Source organism: Triturus cristatus, chromosome 7 (assembly GCF_964204655.1).
Source record: "Triturus cristatus chromosome 7, aTriCri1.1, whole genome shotgun sequence".
Taxonomy (NCBI): Eukaryota; Metazoa; Chordata; class Amphibia; order Caudata; family Salamandridae; genus Triturus; species Triturus cristatus.
This window is the reverse complement of record NC_140590.1, coordinates 655,400,552-655,420,269: the sequence shown is the minus strand read 5'-3', so window position 1 is coordinate 655,420,269 and position 19,718 is coordinate 655,400,552. Positions and strand designations below refer to the sequence as shown.

Genomic DNA, 19,718 nt, shown 5'->3' with positions numbered 1-19,718 from the left:
ATTTACACAATCAGTGAAAATTATGTCTTGCCAGAAATACTTTTGGTCAGTGTCTCACATTCATGGTATTCGTTTTTGCCTTACCACTCGTCGTTTGCGAAGTGGTCTTACTGACCAATAAGAAGCCAATCAAACCCTGTACAATTAAGCATTATGTCACATAAATGACAATAACCAAACCTGAACAGAATTTAGCCTGCACCCTCAAGTGTTGCATGTTAATAATCTCTCAGACAGCAAAACCGAGTTTAGAAGCACTATATTAAATACTTTTCATGCAAACATGTGCATGATGGTGATGAAGAAAAAAGATGGAAAACACAACCTGGAGATGCAGTCAAACATTGGCCATGGATTCAGAGTGCCACATCTGTGAGTCCCTGTAGTGCAGCATCTCTCATTGTGTTTCCATTGCCTGTTAGCAGAGAAGTAGCACATGATGTACACCTGGATCTAGTAGTGCTTCTGGTAGGAAATACTGAAAGCAGTTCTCAGAAAAACTTTAAAGTCCTACCTACAGTGTCCCCAGTTTTTAAAAACAACAAACCGAACAACCCAGCTAATGTTGCTTCGAAGTAGAAGAAGTACGAACTATCAGAGTAAATAAAAGCTAAAGTTATTGTGAAGTCATTGATGTAGCGCTTAAAAAGTTTGAAAATTGTAGGGGTGCATTATACTCATTGTTAGTCGGCACCCGCATATAATCAAATGTGTACTCAGGTATCTTGTGTGCAATGTATTATGAATTGTGTAACCTATATTGTTTTTAATAGAAGTGCTAGCTATGTACAAGCCCATTGTAAACGTATTGGAGAAATGTATAGAGTTTAGTTTATGTGAAATGTAATGTGGTGTTAGAAATGTGCACCCTAGACTTCGTGTCTGTAGTTTGTTTAGTTTGACCACACATGAAAGAAAGACGTAAATGTCAATACTGTGATTGAAACCTGCTTGTGTAACCGAAGTAGTGGCCAGAATTCGCATATATCGTTGAGGCGAAAGGCCTGGTATTTTCTTATGTTAGCCAAGGGCAATAGGCCAAAAAGGATTTATTCCAGTAGAGGTTTTAGGCTGTAGTAAATTGCAACTTAAAAGATGTGAAGAATGTCTGCTTTGCATGATCTCACCCCAGGTGCAAGGACAGTTGCTCGTTAGTAGAGAAGCTCTTTGTTCACAAATTGACTTATGTAGTAAAAGCCAGACATGGGAGTGTATTGGAATGTGCCAATCGTAACTCCTAGTGCGGATGGCGTCTGGGACTCAAGGCCAAGCGATGGACGATGGAACTGGACAGCGCTCTGTGGAAATTTACTGAAAGACGACCCCGGAGAAGAGGAGGCGCAAAGGGCGTGTTCTGGGATTTGGGGTTCTGTATTAGGGACAGCGCCCCGAGGGTGGAGGCAGATCAGAGCAGCCCTGAGCAGAGGAAGGCTAGGCGAAGAGATAGAGGGGGCAACTTAGACCAGCTCTCTAAGTGAAGTCTTCTTATGAAGTTTCACTCTGACACCTTTTATTCGATGAGGGTCTCAAGGGATTGCTAAGTAGGGATGTCATCTAGTGCAGAGTAGGGACAGAGATGGTATGGTTCAGTGTCCCTAGTATCGACATTTGCTTGGTGGTGTTCTACCTCATGCTTTTAGAGATTGTACTTTTAGTTATTTTTAGCCGTATGCGGATTCTTCGTAGAGTAGCTTTTGTGTTAGTGCCTATGTACATGTTGTGCCTCGTATTGAGGACTTTGTATCTGCAAATCTTCATGCTGATAATAAAAACCAGAGAGCCAAGAGATTAAGTCTCGAGTCCTTGATTATGGAAAATTGCGGACAGTAATTGATAATTGTGTGTTTTTCCCTCCACGCTATTGGGCAAGTAAAAAGGTCCATCTGACCAGAGCGGGTTCCAGTAGATAATTGCGAGATACCCAAATGGGCCGGAGCAGTTGGTAGCGAACGAGGATGGTTTCTTACTGATAGCGAGGGAAGATTAGATAAGGATAAGTGACCCTTGAGGCCCAAGAGACGATAAGTGATGCTGAATCATCAGATGGCGAGCAGCAGACGGCAGCAGATGAGCATCGACGGCGAGTAGCAGCACGGCCGAAAGCAGCAGTTCCAGGAGTGAGTATGAAAATGAGATGTTGTAGATTGCGGTGTTGATTTGTTGTGTGATGTCTTGCGGAGTTGTTGTGTATGTCGTGTGATTGTGAGATTAGGCTGTGAGCGCGCGCAGCCCGGGAATTGTGGTGTAGAAGACACCTGAGATAGATTTTGTTGACCACCCAAAGGAGATCGTGAGGTACCATCGATCACCTGGACCGAGATAGGGGGAGCGAATGCGTGTGTGTATGGCAACTTAACGCTGGTCGTGGGTTGTGGTGTGCAGATCGGAGTGTTAGTAACCTATCAGAGGCGAGTCGTCTGGCCGGACGGGGCAGACGGGCGCCAATCGAGGTCAACAAGGTCGAGAGACTGTGGACGAACAGTCAGAGGCTGTGGACGGACAGCCAGAGAAGTAACTTAATCGGTTATTTCGGTGTGTGAATGGGACGTGAGTAAGCGTGAAACGAGTTTTGGAGAAGGGAACTGCTGCGAACGAAGGAAGGTGACGTCAGAGGGTGTCGCGCTGTGATAGGCCGGTTGGTGTGAGTCGCGCTGTTATTGGAGGATTCGAGAACAAGAAGTAAATAGAGCGCGAGATCGAATTCGCTCATTATGAAGTGCCTTAGGGCTTTGCGAGAGTTGTGTAGAGGCGATAAGCATGTGGTGGTTCGTGGGGGAGAAGAAGCCCCTCCCGAGGATACCCCGGCACATTACATGGCACAGAATGTGGGGTTACATACTATAGTTTGGATCGAGAATTGGCACAAGGTTACACAAGGCGAAGGGGAACTAGCTTTCCCGAGGTATGGCTCATTTAGACTAGCAGTGCTGTACCAACTGAAGACGGTGATGGGGTCCTTAAAACCCTTGCCAAGACCAGCACAGTTTGAAGCATTACATGCGTGGATAAGAGCAGCGCATGATAAGGAAAAGGGAAGAAGTCAGGAGAGAATGAGGAAGTCGATTAGGGCATTTCAGGATGCCAAGTGGGACGCAGCGGAGAAAAGATGGAGAGTGCAGACAATTGAGGAAGCGAAACTGTATCCCGCGCTAATGGAGGAGACTGGGATAAGGCATGGGAAAGCACAGAAAGAAGAGGATAGTGATTCTGATGATGGGGTATTGCAAAGATTGCTAGACGAGAGACCACCCCCTTATAATCCAGATGAAGAGGATGATAGGTGGGGTGAGAGGGGAGACTCTAGGAGGGTAACAATCCAGCCTGAGACCCGAGTGGAAGGGTTGGTTTCGTTTGAAACAGCGAGTTCTCAGGGTCAGTCGGAGACCAGTGGAAGGATTGGAAGAGAGATGAGGTTACCGGATGCCTTAAGGGTACCGGTCACCATTGGACCGATTGTGTCGATATACAGTCCGGAATCAGAGGAAAGAGAGAGGTCAGAACGAGTGGCAGAAAGAACGAGGAGAGAAAGCGGGGAAAGTGAGTTGGAAGGGGCAACGGCCCGACCTCCAAGCCCTGTACAATGGAGTACACCATTAGCAGCGGTGTCAGACACATCTAGGGGCGAAGAGGACGAGAGACCGGTGAGGCCGAGGACTCTGATGGAGTCAAGATCAGATTCAGGGTCATGGGTACCGCCAAAGAAGCAAATGAGCTGGAATATGGGCCGAGCGGGGACAACCCCAGTTGCCTTTACGAGCCATTCTGCTCCTATAGAACTACCAGAAGAAAGGAGAGAGCAGGAACCGGAATGCGAGTATGATGAGGGACGTGGAGCAAGTTGTCAGGTGTTGAAAGGGGCCTTGAAGGCAGGAATGATAGATGTAGTAAGACTTAAAGCAGAGGCGGATGAAATAATATATGGGAATCTACCTCTTGAGAGAGTAGTGGCATATACTCCGGATGAATTGCTTTTTGTAGCAAAAGATGTGACTCGAAAAGCACGAGTGGCACATGAGAAACTGGCGGGTTTGGCTAGAGAATATGGGGTGGATCTATCCAAGACTAGAGCATTGCAAGGGAACCATAGAATGCATTGTACCGAGCGGGAATTGGAAGAGAAAAGAGTTGTTGGTCTAAGGTCACATACTAGGGAACTGATTATAGCTATGAGAATATGGCTGATGCTTGACAAATGGCAAGAGAAATGGGCTAGGAAAAAGAACTCTAGGGGAGCGAAAGGAGGGAGCTCTGAAGGAGATTTGCAGGAGGTAAAGATCCTTCCCTTGAGAGAGGTGGCGAATGGAGGATATGTGCATGTACCATGGAGCAGGGGGGATTTGGCATCATTTACGAATGATTTTCCCAGGCTCAGGGAGAAGCCTGCAGAGTGGTACAAGCAAGTTGAGCGTTTCGTTAAGATTTCGAAGGTGTTGTGGATAGATCTGAACACCTTATTCGATATCGTGGTTCCGGGAGACCTGTGGAACGCATGTAAAATTGCTGTTGATTGGCCGGACTATGAGCCTGATAGGAACATAGTTACTAATGGTCCGTCGCCCGTGGTAATGAGGCTGTACGATAAGGTAATTACCTGGTTGAAATCGAAGGTTTCACCCCAAGACATCGATTGGGTGAAGATAGACAGGACAGTGCAGGAGCCAAAGGAGACAGTACATGAATTTTATGAGAGACTTTTGAAGGCTTTTAAGCAGTACAGTGGTTTAGATGAGCTGGAAACGAAGGACATGGGACAGTTTGTGTCTAAGTTTGTGCTGGGTTTGAAGCCCGAAGTCAGTCTCATGATACAGCAGCATTTGATTTGTTGGCAGAATAAGCCTGTAGATGAGATCTTGCGGTATGCTAGGTACTGCACGGATGAGATTGAGTCCAAGCACAAGAAGATGAAGGATAACCTATTGCTCATTCAGATGCAAGCTGCTCAGGGACCGCCGAATGGGGGTCAGGTGGGGCGGAGACAGGGAAATTATCAGACAGGGAATCAGAACGCGCAGGGTCAGGGAAGGCCGAGGCCCGTTGACCCTAGGACAGGCATAGATGTAGCGATCTTGAAAAAAACGACTGCCTGTCACCAGTGTCACCAGGTGGGACATTGGAGGCGCGAGTGTCCCTTGAACCCCTATAATCAGCCGCAGATGGAGGGAGGAATGGGTCAGGTCCCTGGGGCAGAACAGGTACAGACGGTGACTGTACCGAGAATGATGCAAGGGGGGACCGGCGTCTCGCAGGTGCAGGTTCCCCAGCCACCCCGGATGCAGAACATACAGCAGGGAGCTCGGACTTATTTGCAGATGCCCATGTTCGAAGTGGGAGAGGAGAGGGATGCAGATTTGCTGGCGCAGCTAAGTCTAGGTCAGGATGATGATTGCATACTTAGGGCTATTCTAGAGGTAGATCAGAGAGGACCCTTTGTGGAAGCAGAACTCGACGGACGCCCGACTACCTTTTTGGTAGATACGGGGGCTACCAGGTCAACTATAAGATCAGCAGTAGTTCCGGGGGTAGCCCTTTCGGGGGAATGCATACAAGTGGTTGGAGTGGCGAACAAGAGGCTAGTGAGCCCCTTAACGGAACCGATTCCAGTCAGGATAGGAAACTTTAGGGATCGACATCAGTTCGTGGTGTGCGATTCTAGTCCTGTTTGTCTGTTGGGAAGAGATTTATTGTGTAAGCTCAATTGCACAATTTACTGTACCCCGAAGGGAGTAGAGGTACAGACAAGAGATGATGACGCGACCTTTAAGGTTGCAAATCAGCGGGTGTGTGTGGAAATGTACCCGGCTTTGACAGTGGAGGAGCTTCCACAGGATTTGAGGGAGTCTGTATCGACCGATGTGTGGGATCTAAGCGGAGAGGAGATCGGCTTAGTCAGGGGAGTGGAACCAGTGAAGATACAGGTTAAGCCAAACGCAGAATTCCCGAGAACACCTCAGTATAAACTGTCGCCTGAAACAGTAGCAGGGATTAAACCTGTGATTGAGTCTATGATTAGGCAGGGAATACTGGTGGAGATCATGGGTAGTCCATGTAATTCACCCATTATGGGACTGCAGAAACCAAGCGGGAAGTTTAGGATAGTGCAAGACCTGCGGAAAATAAACGACATAGTTGTTCCATGTTGTCCAGTGGTACCGAATCCATCTGTGATACTGTTCCAGATCCCATGCGAAGCTGGATGGTTCACAGTGATTGACTTGTGTCAGGCATTCTTTTCGATTCCCCTACATGAAGAGAGTAGATTTCTTTTTGCATTTAGGCTAGAGAATCGTATATTAACGTGGTGTCGTATCCCACAGGGGTATACGGAGAGCCCGTCAATTTTTAATCAGCTCTTAAAGAAGAATCTTGAAGGTCTTGTGTTGCCGAAAAACTCTGTTTTGGTGCAATACATTGACGACCTGCTTGTTGCGTCAGAGACAGAAGACGCTTGCAGGGTCGATACCATTGCGTTGTTGAATTTCCTGGGAGAGAACGGTCACAAGGTGTCTCCAAACAAGCTGCAATACTGTTTACCTGAGGTACAGTATTTGGGGCACAGAATTGAGAAGGGTAAAAGGAAAGTGTCTCCAGATCGCATTGATGCGATTCTGAGGATGCCAGTTCCCTCGACACAGAGGGAAGTTAGAATGTTTTTGGGAATGGTGGGCTATTGCCGCCAGTGGATCCCAAACTTTTCCTTTGAAGCGAAGCCTTTACAGCGGCTGACGCGAAAGGATGTATAGTGATCCGGTACCATGGGACGACGACTGTTTGAAATCATTTCTGAGGCTGAGAGAAGCCTTATGTAGCGCTCCTGCGTTGGGAATGCCGGATTACAACAAGGCATTTGCATTATTCTGCTGCGAAAGAGAAGGCTGCGCATTAGCAGTGTTAACCCAGAATCATGGAGGTGTCCGTAGACCAGTTGCTTATTTCTCAGCTACTTTAGATCCAGTAGCTTCTGCGTTGCCCGGATGTCTCAGATCCGTTGCGGCAACAGGTGTCAGCATCGAGAGATGCGAGAGCATTGTGATGGGGCATCCTCTTACTGTACATGTGCCACATTCTGTTGAACTGTTGATGACTAGGACTAAAACGCAGCACCTCACGAATAATAGGCTGACTCGTTATGAGCAAGTTATCCTTGCAGCCGATAATGTGACACTGAAGAGGTGTGCTGTTTTAAATCCTGCTACATTGTTACCTATTCCAATTATAGATGATAATGAAGATTGTGCGGACCATGATTGTCTCGATGTGACTGAACTATGCACCAAACCGAGACCTGACATTGTCGATGAACCGCTCCCAGTGTCAGATGAGATTTTCTTTGTAGATGGTTCATGTTTAAGAGACAGTGTCGGTCGATTGAGAGCAGCGTTTGCTGTATGCACCATCACGGGTGTGGTTGAAGCCGCTTGTTTAGAAGGAGTACACTCCGCGCAGGTGGCTGAGCTCATTGCTCTGACTCGTGCCTGTTTGGCAGCCGACAAGATCCGTGTAACTATTTACACGGACAGCCAGTATGGGTTTGGTGTGGTTCATGACTTCGGACAGCTATGGTCCCAGAGAGGGTTCATGACGTCTTCAGGATCTCCCATAAGAAATGGTGATCATGTGCGGAAACTGTTAAAAGCATTGCAAGGTCCTGATGAAATTGCTGTTGTTAAATGTGCTGCACACACAAAGGGGAACGATTTCGTTTCGTTGGGGAATAACTACGCTGATGAAGTAGCTCGGTTTTGTGCAGAACAGGGATGCAACTTCACTGAGACCCACGTCAAGGAAACTGGGGAGGAGGTGGTGTACGGTCAGATGTTAGCAATGGCAGACTCATGGGAGGAACTGAAACAGCTTCAGGAAGGGGTCTCGGATCAGGAACGTGACAGTTGGATACGAGCTGGATGTGAGAAGGGAGATGTGGATATATGGGTTTCGAATGATGGACGAGCAGTGTTGCCGGAAAGTTTGTTGAATCCCATGGCGAGGTTGATACATGGTGCTGTACATCTTGGTAGGGATGCCATGATGAGAGTGTTTCGTCAGACTTGGTACAACCCGAAGTTTCGTGCAGTGGCTGAAACCGTGTGCCAGAGGTGTGTCACTTGTCAACAGATGAATGTAGGGAAAAGAACTGCTGTGACATTGAGCCACATAGGGAGGTCAGGAGGACCTTTCAATAGGATGCAGCTGGATTTTGTCGAAATGCCGAAGTGTAATGGGTTGAGGTACATATTAGTGATAGTATGTGTCTTTTCCAGGTGGGTGGAGGCATACCCTACACGCAGATGCGACACACTCACAGTAGCGAAACTATTATTGAGAGAACTCATTCCTAGGTACGGGTTCCCGACGTCCTTTGAATCGGACAGAGGAACTCATTTCCACAGCGAAGTTATGAAGTTGCTTTGTGCTGCTTTGAATATAGATCAGAAGTTACACTGTAGCTATAGACCAGAAGCTTCAGGGATAGTGGAGCAGGTGAATGGAACTCTGAAGGCTCGGATGGCGAAAGTGTGTTCGTCTACGTCTCTGAAATGGCCTGACGCATTACCTTTGGTCCTTATGAGCCTCCGAAGTGTGCCTGATAGAAGGACTGGGTTGTCACCCCATGAAATCCTCATGGGAAGAGCGATGCGTTTGCCTGCAATACCTGCTACTGCTCTGATAAATATCACTGATGATATGATCCTGGACTATTGTAAAGGCCTTGCTGACGTGGTCCGTTCTGTGTCTCAGCAGGTGCAGACAGCAACGGTTCCAGCTGCAAGTGACCGGTGCCACGACTTGGACCCAGGCGATTGGGTCCTAGTCCGAAAGCACGTGAGGAAGAGTTGTTTGGATGCTAGGTGGCGCGGCCCTTTCCAAGTGATCCTTGTCACGAACACCGCTGTCAAGTGTGGAGGTTTACCGAACTGGGTGCATGCTTCTCATACCCGTAGAGTTCCAGCACCCTTGGAAGATACAGCCCCTCTCGAGAACAAGGATCCCAGTGAGCCGACAGAGCCTCCTGAGAGGGCCAGTCAAGCTGTAAGGGTTGCTGAAGCGGCTGAGGGTGCACTGAATCGAGTTGAGGAAGAACGTGAAAGAAGTACTGACCCAGAAACCGGCGAAAGAGCAAGAGGTGCAGTGGGTAGTACAGAATCGAGTTCGGGCGAAGAAGAGGAAGTCAGTGCACAGGGTATCGGGGAGAAGACCGGAGGTGCCACCGAAGCAGAAAGGGTTTGGCCCGCAAGACAGAACCGGGTAAACCTGAGGTCGGCTCCGGACACAGACCTTGCACCAGTTTCGGAAGAACCAGAAGAAGAATCAGGGGATGAGGAGAATCCTCAAGGTGTGAGAAGATCAAAGAGAACAAGAGTGCCAAGTCGGAAGTACGCTTCACCCGAGTGGGCATATCAAGTGACTGATGCCAGGGTTACCGAGCACGGGAAGGTTGAGGTCGATGACATTGGTCAACAGTGTCCCGCTCCAGAGGGTGGAAGTGTTGCTGAAGGTTCCGGGATTGGAGATCGAAGGAATTTTGACGATTCATATTCCGAGTCCGCCATTCCTAAGTGTCATTCGAGGTATGATCTTGGACAATTTGGAGTTCCCGACGTTCACGACTGTGCCAGATCCACAAGAACTGATCATTCTTAAGCTCGAAATATTGCAGGGAGTCTTGGAGCTGTTGGGACCAGCGCTTATGTTAGATTGATTTGAGAAGGTTGCAAGCAGAAAAGAAGATAACCTAGATCCGAGCGGAAGAAGAATAAATTTAGGGATTTTTCCGTTATAGAACGAAGAAAAGTTAGGGAGGTTTGCCTAAGTTCACGAAAGAGACACTGATGAGAAAGAGACTTACCCTTTCAGAGACTGTATTGGACGCTGAGTACATTCCGAAGATGGCAGATCCTGCAAACCCACATCGTAGGGCTAAATTGATAATAGGCACATTGGTAGGAGTTGTGATAGTCACCATATTTGCGGTAGTGATAAGTTCATACATGGTGGCTCACAGGCAAGAGGGGAAGGTTCAGGGAGCACCTACACCTATTACCCCAGGGCAGAGTGGTGTCAGTATTAGAGAACAGGAAATATCGAAGATGAGGGATGATCGCAGACTCCACATGGATTTGTCCAAGGGTGATTTCAAGCTTAATGCGTATGCAAGGTTGCTGTATGAGTATGTTGATGCGATGGATGTGAAGGATTGCTATGTGTGCATGCAGTTGCCTGCTTCAGTGGATGAGGGTATCAAGTATCATCATCTCCCATTGACTTATGGGATTTCTTGTAGTCTATTACTCAGTTTATTTTATGACAGGAGACAGTTCGAGTATTTCTTTTCAAATTTTGACACGGTACTTCCTGAAGTTCCAGCAATCAAGCATTTGAACAAATATGATTCTAGCAAGAAAGAGGATAGACTCCTGAAGTATTTTAGACCGACTATGAAGTTGGATACGGCGCATGCTCACAGGAATAACCTGACATGTGCGTTATCTGAGATAGAGAAGAAATTCATAGACCAGGTAGAGGACAGATACAGACGGTTGACCCAGACACGACACACCGGAGATAGCCCAGTAGATTGGACAGACGAGGAGAGAGCTCACAGATCCAAGGGAAGTTATGGACCAATAGCGTTGGATGAGGTACAGAGAGGGAATTTGTGTATTGGACGGCCTCAATCCGACACGGATAAGGTCGCAGTAGGACATAGCACTTGTTCTCAGACCTTCACAGTGGAAGCTTCTGCTAAGAATTTTATGGTAGGTCCAGTAGAAGTAATTCCGACAGTATATTATGTATGTGGGAAGAATGCTTATGTCAGGCTACCTGCGAATTGGTATGGCATATGCTATTTGGCCATTATATTCCCGAAGATCTATCACACCGAGGACTTGGAGTTGTTAGAGACGAAGCGACAGTCTAGGAAACGTAGGGCTACGAACGCTGGTGCAGTGATTGGGGACATATACGGAGCAATGATACCTAGTATGGGTGTGGTGTTGAATGATGTGAAGATCAGGAGGTTGGCGACTGTGGTTGATGAGTTGTCTATGAACACGGCGAGATCTTTGTTGTTGGTGGCTGGAGAGATGTTGTCGATACGGAATATGGTTATGCAGAATCGCCTTGCTTTAGACGTATTATTAGCCAAAGAGGGCGGAGTCTGCAAATTATTGAAGGTTCAGGAATGCTGCACATATATTCCAGACAACACGAAGGAGATAGGGAAGTACATAGATAACATCACGACTATTCACAAGGAGATTATGGATTTGACGGAGGAGAATGTGTGGGAGAAGATTGGATTAGGCTTTGGAAGAGTGGGAACCTGGTTTGCGAATTTGGGAAGAGGATTTCTGGGATCAGTGTTGAAGCCAATTATCATTGCTGTGGTTTGTGTGATTTGTTTGTGGGGATGCGTGAAGGCATGGAAGTGGTATCAAGGAGGCAAGGTTGAGAGGGCTCTTAAAGCAAACGAGAAAAGGATGGCGAAGCTCCAGGAGCAGCAATATGAGAGTCTTAAGAAACTAGAGGGAGTTTGACATGGCAAGGTTATGACTAGCGTGGTTTAAATCAGTTCTAAAGAAGAGAAATGTAATGGTGTGATGACGGATGTCATCAAAGGGGGGAACTGATGTAGCGCTTAAAAAGTTTGAAAATTGTAGGGGTGCATTATACTCATTGTTAGTCGGCACCCGCATATAATCAAATGTGTACTCAGGTATCTTGTGTGCAATGTATTATGAATTGTGTAACCTATATTGTTTTTAATAGAAGTGCTAGCTATGTACAAGCCCATTGTAAACGTATTGGAGAAATGTATAGAGTTTAGTTTATGTGAAATGTAATGTGGTGTTAGAAATGTGCACCCTAGACTTCGTGTCTGTAGTTTGTTTAGTTTGACCACACATGAAAGAAAGACGTAAATGTCAATACTGTGATTGAAACCTGCTTGTGTAACCGAAGTAGTGGCCAGAATTCGCATATATCGTTGAGGCGAAAGGCCTGGTATTTTCTTATGTTAGCCAAGGGCAATAGGCCAAAAAGGATTTATTCCAGTAGAGGTTTTAGGCTGTAGTAAATTGCAACTTAAAAGATGTGAAGAATGTCTGCTTTGCATGATCTCACCCCAGGTGCAAGGACAGTTGCTCGTTAGTAGAGAAGCTCTTTGTTCACAAATTGACTTATGTAGTAAAAGCCAGACATGGGAGTGTATTGGAATGTGCCAATCGTAACTCCTAGTGCGGATGGCGTCTGGGACTCAAGGCCAAGCGATGGACGATGGAACTGGACAGCGCTCTGTGGAAATTTACTGAAAGACGACCCCGGAGAAGAGGAGGCGCAAAGGGCGTGTTCTGGGATTTGGGGTTCTGTATTAGGGACAGCGCCCCGAGGGTGGAGGCAGATCAGAGCAGCCCTGAGCAGAGGAAGGCTAGGCGAAGAGATAGAGGGGGCAACTTAGACCAGCTCTCTAAGTGAAGTCTTCTTATGAAGTTTCACTCTGACACCTTTTATTCGATGAGGGTCTCAAGGGATTGCTAAGTAGGGATGTCATCTAGTGCAGAGTAGGGACAGAGATGGTATGGTTCAGTGTCCCTAGTATCGACATTTGCTTGGTGGTGTTCTACCTCATGCTTTTAGAGATTGTACTTTTAGTTATTTTTAGCCGTATGCGGATTCTTCGTAGAGTAGCTTTTGTGTTAGTGCCTATGTACATGTTGTGCCTCGTATTGAGGACTTTGTATCTGCAAATCTTCATGCTGATAATAAAAACCAGAGAGCCAAGAGATTAAGTCTCGAGTCCTTGATTATGGAAAATTGCGGACAGTAATTGATAATTGTGTGTTTTTCCCTCCACGCTATTGGGCAAGTAAAAAGGTCCATCTGACCAGAGCGGGTTCCAGTAGATAATTGCGAGATACCCAAATGGGCCGGAGCATCATCAAAAAGTAAACATTTTTAATTTTGCACCAAGAAAGAAGACTTTAAGCCATAGATTGTCAATGTTTCCAGGCAAAAGGCTCTCTAAATCTGAACTTGAACAATGATGTTGACAGCCAACTTTGCACTGTTTGTCGATGGAACAGAACCACAATTACACTAGCAACAGGCAAATTACTTTACCGATGACCAAATACTAAAACCTAATCATCAACTTCAAAACTCTGCACCAAAAAGGCAAGCATAGGATCCATATTGTAAATGTATAACATGGAAATGTATGTTACTGTATCCAACATGGTTAATAATAATCAGTCAAATTAACTATTCATCTAAGATGTGCATAAAGAAATATTTTGTTTATGCCCTACCAACTATCCAGGTCTGCAATGATCTAGCTTCAAACAAGTCCTGTAAACTTCTTGACACCTCACAGTTTTAAAGGATGGAGGCTACTGAGATTCAGCAAGTTTCTAAGTGCAACATAACATCAGGCAGTTAAAACTCCTCATTGAAACTAGGTGAACAAGTTACTTGACCTCAGTAACGCTCTTTCTGGTGGATACTAACCGCAGATTTCACACCTTCTGAATACCCTCAGGAGCCAGACTGGATCCAAAGATTTTTCTTAGAATTGCTCCCACACAACAGGCAAGCATAGGATTCGTATTGTAACTGTATCATGGACATTTGTGTGACTATATCCGACAAAGGATGGAAGCTTCTGAGATTCAGCAAGTTGCTAAGTGCAAAAAAAAACATCCGGCAGTTAAAACCCTTCATTGATACCAGGTGAACACGTTAGTTACTTTCTGTAACACTCTTTCTGATGGATACTCTATCTAACAGCAGATTCCTCATCTTCTGAATACCTTCAGGTGCCAGACTGGACCTTAAGATTTTTTTAGAATTGCTCCAGAAGGTAGAATAACGAGGACTAGCCATTTCAATATGATATTTTTCTGCCCCCAGAGAACCCCACAAAGAGCTGATCTTCTACCTGAAGGTCCTTGGTACGACTGATGTGAAAACTCTAGGCTCCGACCCCTTCGAGGGATGAGGCGGAGCAAAGAATGCAAAAAGAGTGATAGATTGGCCAACATGAAAGGGAGTCACATCGTTCGGCAGAAATTCTGCTCTGGTCTTCAATATTAGTTTATCTGGGAAAAAGGTAGTGTATGCAGGCTGGACAGAAAGAGCTTGCGGGTTACTAATGTGAAACGCTGAACTTACTGCAATGAGAACAATTGTTTTAAGAATCAGGAGATGCAGAGGACAGGTGCCTATCAACTCAAATGAGGTACACATAAGGAATATGAGTCCCAAATTAATGTTATACTGTGGCATCACAGAAGATTTGGGTGGGAACATATGAACAAAACCTTTAAGGAAATGCTTCTCAATTGGTAATTTAAACAAGAAAGGTTTCTCCGGCAAATGCAAAAACGCAGATAGGACCACAAAATAACCTTTAACAGTGCCCTTGGCCAGTTCTTGTTGGGCTAAGGACAGCACAAAATGCAAAGTATCCAACAACTTTGCTTGCAATGGGTCTGTATGCCGGGAACTACACCATGAGACAAACTCCCAGCATCTGGGGTAAACAGATTTTGAAGATGGATGCCTGGCTGCCATGATATCCACAATTTCAGGAGGGAGGTCAAAAACAGTCAACTGTCGCAGCTAAATCTACATGCATGGAGGTGTGGATTGCACAGGCCTAAATGAAGTGACATCCTGCCCAGATGTGTCGGGTACTACACTCTCCTGGCCCAATCCAGAGCTACTAGGTTGACTTGGGCCAGGTTGCTCCTGATCCTCTTCAGAACTCAGACTAGGAGAGGTGGGAAGGTATACCGGATTTCCGAGCTCCACTCTAGGCAGAATGCATCTCTGAGAGCCTTCTTGAGAACTCCAATGCGCAAACCTGTTGACAGAGAAGGGATCAAGCCAGGGTTCTCCCAATTAATGGTAGACACCCTGTGCCCGTCGTCCGAGGTTGTTAAAAACACTAAGGCGTGTGGGTCATACACAGCTATGCTTGTATGCTTGCTGGTGCTTCCCCCTCATCATAACCAGGGACATTTAATTATGTGGCCAGAAAGAACCACACTATGTGACAGGGTTGACTAAATTATGGGGCAAGAAAAGACAAATTATGCGGCATAATGCAGCACATTTTTTTATAGTAATACTAAATTATTTTGTCCTTTTTACACATAGTAATACTGTCTGGGTGAAGATTTCACGCTATCAGTACCCGCTTAACAACCAAATACAGGAATATAAAACTGAAAGATGACCAGTTAACCTTTGTGAAGGGCATTCTACTGCGCTCACACATATCGCTTTTTTTGTTGTTTTTATAACTTTTGATCCCTTTGAGCTACAAGCAAAATATTTTTTTGTTAAAATCTGCAGATTATGCAGGAGATGACGGATATTGTTGCAAATGCGCTAAATCCGTAATTATGTATAAACAGCCACGGCCGCAGAATTGCAAGAATTCAGCAGCCCTGATCATAACCCTCTGCTCGCTTTGATAATGGAGAAATCTGTAACTGACTTGCTGAACAGGACGGATAAACATCAGGTGGCACAGCAGATTTACAATGGCACATTCCTTACATTACATGGCTACAAAGAAAAAGGTTCTGAAATAGAATTAGATACCTTAGTATATTTTCTGCTTCAACATATAATCAGGCCGACGTATTCCACAGTTCTAAAGGAAACCCCTGAATTTGTACAAAATGTTGTCAAAGCTCGACAGTGTAACCAAACAGCTAAGGGTCATTGTAATCAAAGCCAACGCTGCTGTGAGGGAGATGTGAGAATATATAGATAATGGATCTTGGTAATATTGCTGCAACCAGATGGCATCTATTTGCACGAACTATAGACATCCACTATTGCATTTGACATTTTTGCTCCATATTTATGACATACTGTTTATTTGCACACATTTGATTGCTTGCATTACAACGCCTGCATATGTCAGTACATTCATGTTGATTTCATTCAAGTAGGTTGGAGTTGTCATAATTTGTTAGATCGCTGTAAGCAAGCACTAACCTGTCTGTCTGAGGTGATTGCCAATAGTGAAACTTCTGCTGGTGAACTGCTGAGTCGCCATGGCATGGAAAAGGAATCCAGAACTAGCTGTAGGCCCTACTGCTATGTAAGGAATGGGCAGAAACCTTTGTCGTGTAACAACCAACACCCAAAGGATATCCGGGGTCCATTAAGGGGCTACCTAAGGTACCAACGACATGACCATGGACTATAAGGACATTTCACAACTCAAAGGCTAAAATCAATTATGTAATGCAACCAATAACCATAGTCTCCAGTTGTGAAGCAAAAGAGAGGAAATCCTTGGGTTGATCAGGATTGCTGTGATGCTACAGCAACCAATCAAAAGCTTTGTCATCATCATGAGAACACCTTTAGGGACTATAACATCCAGAAATGGAAGTCAAGGAAGTACAAGTCATTGCTTAAGTTAAAAACTGAAGCTGCAGAAACCAACACCCTAGATCTCAATTGAAGAAGTTATTGAGGCAGGTGACTGACATTCATTTTGGTGCCTGGTTACTAATGGTCAGTCAAGATTCAAGAAGCCACTGTGTTACTCATCCCTAAGTTACCTTGGCAGCCTTATTTTTTAAAGCTGTACAAGGCTATTGATTTCCCATATTGGCAGTGAAAAGATGTGCTATTCATTATAATGACTAATCCAATCTCTATCATTACATCATTAATTGCGAATAGGATGGGATATCTAACCACCTGCTCAGGAAGTGTCCTGAGTTTTGGGCAAAAATGTTGGTTGCTCTTTTATATAAGATCATCCTCATTGGCCATATACATCCTATGTGGGATGGTTCATTATTCAGATCTCTTTATAAGAAGGGGACCAAGCACAATCTGGCACCTTATCTTCTAATATCCAAACTGAAAGTATTTGGTAAACTTCCCCTTCAGTGCTTGGATACCAAAGTGGTGAATTTAGCACCGATTCCAGAAGAGGCAGGTTTTAGACCTAACCTGAGCATAGCTAATACGATTTTCACTCTTCAGTTCATCATGCAGAGGTTCAAATTGGCAGGCATTTTATATGCTCACCGTATGGACAACTGTGTAGCATTTGACATGGTTGATCTTAGTTGCTTGTGGGCCAAGCTGGGCAAATGTCGTATTTCAGCTTTAAGTTCCCTTGGTTTCAATGAGCATAGGCAATGGTTCAGATCAACCCAATGCACTGCGATAGTCCAAAGGATTCATCCTACAATCTCCAGGACACAAGTCAATATCTTATTTTATGGTGACAAACTAGATTTGCGTGAAAGAAAACTTTGAGGCCTAAAGCAACAACTAGCTTGCTTACATCAGCAATGTTTTAGATTAACTATCAATGCATCAAAACTCAGGTCCTCCATCTTAGAGGAGGAAAACCTCATACAACTGGACCTTCGGAGATGCGTGTTGTAGTTCAGTATTTGGATTTCCTATTCATGGGGTATCTTAATTCGAACAAGCACCTAGAAATGAGTTAAAGCAATACTATAACAACAATGTATGGCTAGATAAGGTTAACCACCCTCTAAAGGAAGCATTTTGATCGAGGCTATTCTAAGAGCATGCTGTGTTAAAACGCTCCTCATTTATTCTATAGTTTTGCACCCACTAGTCTCGGAAGACTTCTCTAGCTTTAAGAAATTAGAAAGTAAATTCTGTAAGTCCTACTTCTGGTAAAGTCAGTTAGGATCCAGTTTCTATGTTCAGAGTGAGGCTTAGCAGTCTGAGGTATGAATATGAAGTTACAGCCATTAGGTTCCTCTTTAACATGGCTAATAAGTCAAAAGATAGCTAATGGGGCTGATCGGTATATAGTTTATTTTATGAAGGATCTTCATGCCTACACATTGGCGACAGTCAGGTACACTTATGACTCAAATTGTACGGCCCGTTTTAAAACTGGAAGGGGGGGGGGAAACAGGGTTTCTATTCACCTTATATATTAACAAGCTCGAACAGTTCTTAGTGGATGGCGGAGCAGATTGCCTGAAGATAGGAGTCCGTTCTCTGCCTGTCCTGCTTTAAGCAGGCTACCCAGTGTTCATGGCAAAAACCACAAGGGGTCTGCAAGCCCTTGGATGCCTTTGATGGCTTCATGGATGAGCTCGAACTAAGTATTAATACTAGCGAACCTCATGTGATGGAGGTAGGACCCAGTACAACAAAATACAAAACTTTTAATGTAGGTTTCTCAGCTTCTATCTATGGTGAAACCAGTTTTGCATTTGGGTGTCATGGTCAACTCAAGACTTGTGTTGTAATCCCATGCTAAATGGAAAAAAGTTGGATATGTTAAGAACTAACTTGCGCAAGTTTATTTGGCCAAATGTGTCTCCAAAGCATCATATGGAAGTCACATCTGGGGACACACCAAGCACAATCACTTACAGTTGGTCAAAAATAATTTCTTAAGATGTCTTCTTTGTGTTCCCCAATGTATTCCCTCCTTTATAGTGCATGAAGAATTGGGGGTAGGCTACCTATTGGACACAATAGCCCTTCGGCCTCTTCTACACTGGGTAGAAATTTGATCTGAAGCAGAACAAGGAGGTCTTGTTAGACTGCCTCTCCCTCGACTATGCCCTTCGTATTCCAAGGCTCAAATACATTAAAGAGCTTTTGCAGAGTCTAGGGTGGGTTGAGCTTGTCACTAATTCTGGGGGGACTGTTAAGGCAGATTAGACTTAAGTCAGAGATAACTTTCTCAAACGGAGGTCATTAGACAGGGAACAAGTGTTACTACAGAAGTCCTCGGTGCAAGGTTATGTCTTGTGGAATCAACTCAATGTACAGAGCCCTATCGCACCACTGTAACCTATAACTATGATTGTTACTTGCTTACCAGGTTTAGACTTAAGTTCCTACCCCAGTTGCTGCCATTTCCACTGGGCTGGCAGGATGTCCACCCAGCGGCTGCAACCCAGTGTCTCCACAGGACACCATGCATTTTATATTCTGCAGATATTAAGAATTCACTAGGAAAGACTATATTGTCCCTCTGTTGAAGGCTCATCAATTCAATAAAGTTCGACCAGCCCGTCTATTATAATAATTGCTTTCAGTTGATAATATTTTTAATGTTGCTTGTTCTTTAAAAGCCGCAAAGAGATTAGGGAGATCTAGAGAGGTTTGAATGATTTCAGGGCATTTATGGTCCCTTATGATGTTGCTTTTATGGGTGATCTTTTTTACTGTATATGTGTGTGTATATTCATATCCTCATTGCATTTATTGTGGTGCTTTCATGGTTTATACTGTAACCGAATAAAGCTTACAGACTATGAGTCAGAAGATAATAGGAGATGAAAGTCAACTGGCCTGCTCAAAAGTTTTCTTTCTAGTCTGACTTTAGGCTACGACAAGACTATATTGTTAAAAAGAAAACGTTACCTTTTGATAACATACCTCAAAGGAAAACATTATCTTATAGTAAAGACAACAGCCATGTCTGTGTAAAGTGTATTTGATAACCTTCTACAATTTCAATATTAGTAAATAAACCAGAGCATACTTAATTTTCGTTCCCAAACCTCCCAAAATGAAGGTTAATGATGAGACTTGACAACAGCAGATATTGTCTCATACCACTGCGTGATATTGTTTTCAAAGAAACATGCAATTGCTCGTTTTAGACTCAGAGTGCTCGTTTTCATAGGCTTTCTAGTTTGTCCTAACCACTTGCGGCTTAAGATATATATTCT

General features: G+C 44.7%; 1 protein-coding gene across 2 annotated transcripts in view; it reads right to left on the bottom strand.

The window, feature by feature from the left end:
* AMZ2 (archaelysin family metallopeptidase 2) overlaps window positions 1-19,718 on the bottom strand; it is a 414,175-nt gene that overhangs the window by 256,441 nt on the left and 138,016 nt on the right. The gene's annotated exons all lie outside the window — the stretch shown is intronic.